This window comes from Nyctibius grandis, chromosome 7, assembly GCF_013368605.1.
Source record: "Nyctibius grandis isolate bNycGra1 chromosome 7, bNycGra1.pri, whole genome shotgun sequence".
Classification (NCBI taxonomy): Eukaryota; Metazoa; Chordata; class Aves; order Nyctibiiformes; family Nyctibiidae; genus Nyctibius; species Nyctibius grandis.
Genome location: NC_090664.1, coordinates 8,321,899 through 8,330,477, shown reverse-complemented (window position 1 = coordinate 8,330,477; position 8,579 = coordinate 8,321,899). Strand labels below are relative to the sequence as shown.

The following is an 8,579-nucleotide window of genomic DNA, read 5'->3' as shown; positions in this document are numbered from 1 at the left end:
GAAATTATCCGATTCCTCTACTGAAATCACCTACCAGCAAAATATGGACATCCTTTGAGAGCATGAATAGCACCCTGCCTCTTAAGAGCATGATACTTGTACACCGCATTTCTTTAGGGGGGGTCTGAGGGACAGACCCTAAAGCACCACTCATTTGTAGCATCAGCTTTAGTTCAGGAAAAAGGCAACACCAAGCTGTGGAAATACCTGCACAGAAGTTTGCAAGAGTGCATTTTCATCCTGCTTCATATGCAGAAATGTTATACTATTTACTCACTTGGATGATGACTGGGAGACACGTTACCATGAACTATCACAGAGATGAATGCCTCAAGTTTAGGAATTCATGTCCCAGTTGTTACTCTGAAAAAAATAGCTACGGACATAGATGGGAGCTGAGCCCAACTAACAACTTAAAAATCAGATCTTTGGAGTAGACGTGAAGAAGCCACAGAAACAAAAGAAGAGTTTGATACAAGAGCAGCATTAAAACCAAAACAATTTTCACTAGCACAGTATATACATCTTTGCTTAACTGATTACACATTTTCTTCTTCCGGTAAAAGGGATTTGAGACATGTAAATTCTAGGTTAGGAACAAGTTGTGCAACATCGAATTTGCTCCTGAGTAATCCAATTGACCTCCCTGGGCAGACTCATGAGAGCAAGCGCTCATCACCACCACCACCACCACCACCAAGGGTTGCACAATCGGGGGGGTTTCAGTGCACCTCTCTGCCTGCACCACCCTCCCAGACAGCACCGCGTCCGTGGTGTTTCATGGAGTTTCTCTGGTTGCTACAAAGCTACACCAAAACACAGAGGAAACGTGTCCTGCGCGAGGAATAAGTATGATGAGTTCTTGTACGATACAGACGATACTTTTTTTTTTTCAGATCACAGAAAGAACATTTCAAATATTCTCTGTGGGAATAACCAATCTTCTAAAACACACAAGTTTTCTAATTACTTTTGCAAAGAAAAAAAAAGCCGTGTATGCTGTGGCAATGAAAAAGCTAGTAAAGTCAGCACAACTGAGCCCTTAATTTTGCCTCTTCACCAGGTTTCAGACAATTAGGTCTGTGAGCAGGAAAAGAAGGCGGGAGGGGAAGGAAAAAAAAAGAGAAAGAAAAAAGCACATGGTTAATTTTTACATTACGGTGCCCAAATGAAAATAGATCACTTGGCTTCATTTAACTCCCTGTCTTCCTAGTCTGAAGAATGCTGCAACGTGCTACTGGTGCATGCCTGTAAGGTAACCAGTTACTGACTTCCATAAACACTGTATTTACCAGAAAAAAAACAGTAACAATCCCTGCTTAGTTCGCTGCACGTTATATAAGCCAAATTGCAAAGAGATTTTTTTTTTCTTTCCAATGAGGTAAATGGAAGCGCGAACATAAACAAATATGCATCTGTTACTAATGAGATATTTACAGCCCCTGCCTTGCCAATTGCATATAGGTAATACCTCGGTGCGTCATTACCTACAGAGCTCTGGTTAAGAGACAATAGGTGCAAATTAATGTATAAACATACATTATCTCTTCAAGCCTGGACATGACTTGAAGCCTCTTTAAATATTTTTAAATACCACAGCTTTCTATTTAGGTTTTAAAATTCTTTCTTCCATTCTTTGCTGATGGTGAAAATGTTCCGGGGACAAGGACAAGATATTTATAATAACAGGACATTTCACTCTGCACTTTGTTTTAGCATGTGGGGGGAATAATAATTGTATTCAGACTTGAAATGGCTTGGGTTATGCAGTTCAGAGCACAAGCACCTGCAGCAAATTAATTTGTTGTAGCACATTTATTATCTCATAGCTTCTATTTAGGCTGCAGCTGTTGCTATTATGTTAATAATGTTTTTTATCACCACTGTATACAACAGGTTATGGTAACTCAGACATTTTGGGGCGTGGAGTGTTGGTTTGTTTTTGTTTTTTTTTTAATTTTATTTCTCAGCAAGAAAAATATGGGGAGAATATAACACATAAGCATTGATCAGGCATTTAGCTTTCTGTTTATTAGCTGATTTGAAAGAGAATGGGCAAGAGAAATTAGAAAAGAGTAACAATAGACAAAGATGGCGCGTGCAGAATTTGTGAAAGCAAAAAAGAAGAAGAAGAGGTGGAAAAAAGAAAGAAAGAAAGAAAGAGACACTGAACACCGCAGTGCTGGGGTGGTGAGTGTTCGGGTGGGGGCGGGGAAAATGCTGCAGTTTTCGTGAAATAATAAGGTGGAAAAAAAGGCATACAAAGAGTAGGTTTTTCATTGTCTGTAAAATATAAACACAGATGAATTCTGTCTTTGGTTTGTTCATGCTTTTCACTCTGCACAGCAGGGATGTTCTTAAGAAGTTGCCCTCTGCGAAATTTCACTAAATGGAAACCGTGGACCCTGCATGATGCGATTATAATCACACCAGCCATTCTCTTTACATAATTTTTTGTTTAAAATCCAGTAATGCTTCTTGTTTTTAAAACATATATCTATATCTATACACGCATCTAAAACGGTGCTGGTTTATGTCCCCGCAGCAAAGTGCAAGCTGAAGCTATAACTGGCTGTATCCCATCCACAAATCTCCATGGACTCAAAAACAATATGAAAATTTTTAGCTGACAAGAACATGTCTGCTGCCTGCAGTCACTGCAATAGCTCACCATGTTGCCTACTAACCAAAAGATCAAAAATTATCGATTTCATGGCGCTGCGTGCTTGGGATAGAAAAGCTACTTTAAAATTTGCATTATTTAAGAAATGAATTAAGAGAAAATACTCATGTTTTAGAGCACTTTAGAACATAAAAATGGCTTTATGTTTTAATCTTATCAACGATTTACTATAATTCTATTATTTTTAGCAGCTGGGGTCTGGAAATGATTTTTTTTTTGCCGATGAATTTAGGATTTTGCCGCAGTATACATCTGCAGTCCCAGAATCCTCTGGTAAGATAATCCCTCCTGCGATGGGGAAACGCCTTTAACCTTTTCGTGAATGAAAAATACGCAACCATTTTGAAATAAAAAGGGGGAAAGAATGATGATTTCTAAGAGCTGGAATGAAATTTACTATGAATTGAAAGAACAAGGAAAGGAAAACATACTGTAATCACGTTGTGGCGTTGGAGTTGCTGGCTGTTGTCTCCATCGCTCCTAACCTTTCTTCAATGGTGTCCGTAAATGTGCCTGGAGTATGGTGTTACCCATATTTCATGCAGGTGAGAAATCGCAAACCAAGACGTTAAGAAATACAGTATTTCCTTGCCATAACTGCAGAAATGCCACAACTACTACCTCCATGCTGCAGGCTGTAAGGAAAATTTTGATTACCAATCATTGAAATTCATTTGACCAGTGGATTCTTAAGACAACTGGACTGCGTTAGGGGAGCCAGGTGTCTAGATAGCAAGAGGTGTTTACAGCTGCTCGGGGGTTTCAGCTAGAAAGGGAAGAGGACATTTTTCTGCGGCTTTAAGGAAAATCTGAAGCCCTAGTCCATGCACAGCCTGTTTGGAGATTTGTTCAAATGAAACTCCTACCGTGACTCTCGTATTTTCAGACTGTACAGTAATTGAGAGAGTGGTCTGAACAGAAAAGTAAGGTTTTACTAATTTACTATCTTATGTTTTAAGATTGCATATTAGAATCAATTACTTGGAATGAGGAAATCTAGCCTAAAGCTATTGAAAGAAAAAGGCAACATTTATATATCAACTACCTTTTTAAAGACAGCTTTCTACACGAGTGCAGCTATATATTTAGAGTATCAACAATTAAAGGGTTACAACTCTGAGAAATCAGGGGTTTCATGTGGACGGAGTTTGATTAGGGAAGGAGGAGGTAGGTGTCGCACCTCTGCGACTGTTATTGTTTTTGCCTGTGCTTCTGGCTGGCTTTTCTGCCAGGGTGCCTGAACACAACCACTGCATTTGTTATAAATGAGGAGTACGAGACCCATAATCATTAAGAGACAGGCACACAGAGAAATTTTAAAGGAAAACTTAGGTGCCGTGGCATACTCTATAATGACAACATTTTGTAAAGGATCATTATTGTGGATTTCTGTCTACATGATCATGCAATAAATTTTTAATATAAAGCCATCTTTATATTTATTTGGTTTGTAGTAATTAAAATATATGTATTGGGAGATGCAATGCTTCATGTTTATTCTGTTCCACTGCTTAACAGGCTAGTAATCAGCTATTCTGATGAGTAACGCCTCAGCTGCTAAATCAGCTGGAGACATTTTTCAGTGTCTGAAGCGTACCTGATATATAGAGTTAAACTGTTGTAGGCATTCACGTGTACCAAATTAAAGAGGGCAACACAAAGGCATATGGCATATATCCAAAACAGGAACACTGAGGGAAAGAATAACTTTTTTTAAAAAAAAAATCAAATTGGTGGCCAATGACAATTCTATTTCAGATGCTTGAAACATTTATAGACTACTCCAATTTGTGCCATTCCAACCAGTTAAGAAGATGTTTTTGTTGGTATCTTCTACACTGATTTATTAATAATTTTTAGGGTCTCTCCTTCAAAATGACCCAGAGTTACACACTCATATAATTTTTTTGCATAATTTTTGAGAAAAGTGAAATCTCACGAGTATTTTGAGTTTGGCTAATTCTTTTTCTCTTTGTCCATAAAGAATATTTTTTTTCTCACTGAAATGGAGCCCGAATGGCACAGCTATTTGTTTTAATATAGCAAAGATTCTGACGTGTATTAATAAATTGTAGGTCTCAAGTAGGAGGCAGAAGTTACATTGATTAGTCCTGTATCTCAGAGTGCTTAAATACTGCAAACATCTCCTCTCTTTTCCCCTTCACTCCTGTATAAAAGTGAAAATACATGACTTTTTTAATACATGACAATTTCGCTTCACTGGAAGAAGATTCCTTATATTTTTTTCTTTTTCTAAGAGGATCAAAATGATGTATTTTTTTTGCTGAGAAGTGAATATATATTTAGTCAGTGTCTGAAAAAATACCTGTAGTTGATTCTTGAATATGTTCCTAGAATATGCATGGTTAGAAGCCAATTATGCATCCGTTTTTAAGATCCATATGGGAAATCAAAGATTCAGGCCCAGAGCCCTAGATATTTCCGTAACTGGTAATTTTGCTTTGTCCTTATACTACTGCCGTGGCTACTCATTCGTTACTATGTTCCTTACAAACACAGCTAAATGCCAGGATTTCAGAAGGAAAGGTGACCAACTAAGTTTACCTTTAGCTTTTTGTTATTTTTAATTAACGGGCTTCCTGCTTTCTACCATGTCAAAAGTTGACTCTCCAAAAGCAGTGCTAAGGATGTAAAAAAAGAGGCTAACAAAAAGATTTAAATCATTATCTTTTAAAATTTAACCATGAAGCTCTCCTTTGCACTGAGGATTTCTTACTGCAGTGGTACACAATGGACATGTTAGGAGGCTGCTTGACCTTTTAAAAAAAAATATGTCTGCAGCATACTCATCTAGCAAACAGCCACCAAAACAAACCTATTAAAGTATAAAAGAGTTATAAGGAAACTTCTGAAGCTGCATATATACACACAGTGCTTCTTGGGGCGGCGGGGGGGAAGAAAAGTAGAAGAAGAACCGGACTGTTTGTGAATTTACTCATGAAGCCCCGCACTGTAATATCTAATACAACATTTACTCTTCTTGTTTTGATAGTGGACTGTAACACACTGTATTTTAGAAAAATTAGAAGCACAAAATGTATTTTAGGAACATTTTTATATTTGAAAGAACAATATAACAAGTTAATTGTAATTGTAACACTTCGAGCTATTAAGATACTGTTTTTTCTGGGGTAGTTTATTTTTTAAAAAGGTGAAATTTCAGAAAATGGTTAGCTACCTAATAGCTAAAAATTGCAAAGCTAATATGAACCAAATTTCTATTAGCAATGATCCAAAAGCATCCTAACCACTTTGCAGTGAAACAAATAACAGATTAAAACGACAACACACCATGCAAAACAACCCAAAATCAACAAGAGTTTAGCATTATGTGCTAAAGGCCTTATGAAATTTTTAGATATATATGAAGTTGCATGTTTTAAACCTGTTTTTAAAAGGGCTAGTTCCAGTTGTCCTCGTCAGGTCAAAAAGAAAAGCGGTCCATAGTTCAGGGGCCAGAAGCAAAGACACGGACTGTACCCCTCCTGCTCCTGCAAAATCCAGGCTCCAAAAGCCCCATCCCTGCAGACCTCAGGGGGTGGGATGGCACACAAAGAGGCTCTGAAAGGTATCTGGGACCATGCAATGCATCAAGGGCGTTTGACTGATTCTACTGTTGTTATCAAGTACCCAATGGAATTGCTTATAGTGAATTTGGAAATAATGCCCTATAGAAACAGCACTTTGAACTTATATAGTACCTTTGATCCAGGGATCTCAAAGGAGGGGCCTGTCAGTGTTACTATTCCCATTTTACAGAGGGTGAAACCGAGGCAGAGCAGATTTTCCCAAGGTTGTAGAGGAAGGCAGCTGAGAAAGGGAGGTGGACAAAGAAATTAACTCTTCCCCCCACACTCTTTTCTTCTTCTGTAATGCCCAAATCAAACTCCAGAAATACTTTCTCTGACTCTTATTGTAAATTGGAATCAAACTTCTGATGTCAAGAACGGCAAGGTCCTTCTGCTCATAGCTGCACCAGGTAACTCCCCTGGAAGGTGATGAGCATTCACAGCCCGCTGCCCCTGATCTGGCAGGATTTGCTTTGCCAACTCTTGCCGTCGGTCGCCCTCGTTCTTGCCTTCCTTTTGGCCAGCATTGTCAAAATGGGCAACAGTCCTAAGAGAAAAGAGCACGACAAGGAAAGCTGTATTTCTTGAACCTCTGACTTCAGGGTTGTCCAGGTGGCATTTCATTTCCTTACTAGCGGGGACCTGAGGTTGCCCACTGCACAGGGAGGCTGACGGAGGGATGATTGCTACATGCTCCGCAACAGCAGGGGGGAGCGGGGAGGAAAGAAGGATTTTTTATCACCCCTGCCTTCCGAGAGCCATTTTCGTAGTGACAGCCAACCCGCAGGCTCAGGACCCCTCCCCTGCACTTGCCCCGCTGGGTTGAGGCCCCCTGCCACCCATGCCAGGTCTGCTTTCGAGGGTTGCCTGTTGGGGTGCCTTTTGTGTACAGCAAGCCTTACATTACTTTTTTTTCTCCCCCCCACAGGGAGAAATCCCGTTTTAAAAAGCACCGATTCAAAAAAAAAGCAGTTGACGTGAAAATCAAGTAGCACTGTGGAAGAGGCTCCTTTAGTCCAACACTACATATTACTGAATAAATCAATGGGGGAAAAAAAAATCTTTAAGTGTAACTTCCTGAGTGGAAACTCAAGAGCCCATTTAAAACAGTATTATCAGTGGAAAAACAGGTATAAAGGTGTGAACCACACATCTCCCTGCTGCAAGAACCACAGAAGCCGGAGGCTGGTGGGGAGCGAGAGGCTGCACGAAGCCCTCCAGCGCAGGACCAAGAAGTCAAGCCCCAACATCCGCTGGTGCCAAAGCACATTTATACTGGGGAGAAAAAAAAAAAAAAAATCAGTCTTTCACTAGCAACGTCTGTTTTACATAAACACGTCGGTATACACGGTCCTTGTTTCATGTGTGTGGGGAGGGTGCATATTTTTTTTTTCCCCCGGTAGGTTAAACACACTTTGCCAGTGCAAGACGGTACATGGAAAAAGTCTGCGGAACATTTCGCCGTGCAAGCCCGAGCACGCTGAGCGAGGGGCTGCCGCGGACGTGCCTTCACAAGGCGCTGCGCGCCGCGGTAAACCTTGTGCGATTCATAATATTTTCCTATTTTTACGACTCACTGAAGAGACGAGGGGCGGGCGAGGGGGAGGAAGAAGTTGGGGGAGGGGGGAAGCTCGCTTCTTCCATAAAAAATAAATAAATTGCATAACGAGATACTTTCTTTGGCAACTGCTTCCTGACAAATATTTACAAGGGCAGAGCGGGGCGCGTTTCCGCCGACGTGAGCCGGCCCCGGCCCCGCCGCCACCTTCGCGGGCTCCCCCGGCCTTCCCGCTGCTGGCCGGGCCGGGCCAGGCCGAGCCGAACCGGGGCGGGGCGGCGGCGGGGGCGGCAGCTCGGCGGGCTGCCCCAGCCCAGCGCCGGGGCTGTTTTACCTCGATTCAACAGCCCGGGAGTCTCCCGGACTTGGCGACAAGCGCTTGGGAGGACGGAGTTTCGCTGCAGTAGGTGGCGTGCGCTTAAAAAAATAAAAATCCCCAGGCAACGAAACGCGAAATTAAAGGCGGGGGGAAGTCGCACTCGCCCTTCGCCCCCCCCCCCCGCCCCAAAACGGGACCCCGGGCTAATCCCCCCAGCTGCACCCCCTCCCCAGCCGCCTCTACGCCACCCTCAGGTAACAACTTCGCTCCCAGCCGGAAACTCAGATCCTTCCTCCCCACCTCCGGGATAAGGTGCCTTCGCTGGTCTCCCCCCGCCCCTTATGCCGCTGCTCCCCTCCGCCGGCTCGGCTCGGCCAGCCTTGCCCTGCCTCCCCCCGCCGCACCGCAGCCGCCACGGCCTTCCCCCCC

At 42.1% G+C, this 8,579-nt stretch overlaps 1 long non-coding RNA gene across 1 annotated transcript; it reads right to left on the bottom strand.

The window, feature by feature from the left end:
* Positions 1-5,814: 5,814 nt before the first annotated feature.
* LOC137665929 (uncharacterized) lies at positions 5,815-8,483 on the bottom strand. The gene is made up of 3 exons (XR_011048564.1): positions 8,451-8,483; positions 7,425-7,548; positions 5,815-6,820 (listed from the first exon to the last, which is right to left on the bottom strand). It is a non-coding gene; the product is annotated as an uncharacterized lncRNA (long non-coding RNA).
* Between the last annotated feature and the right edge of the window lie 96 nt (positions 8,484-8,579).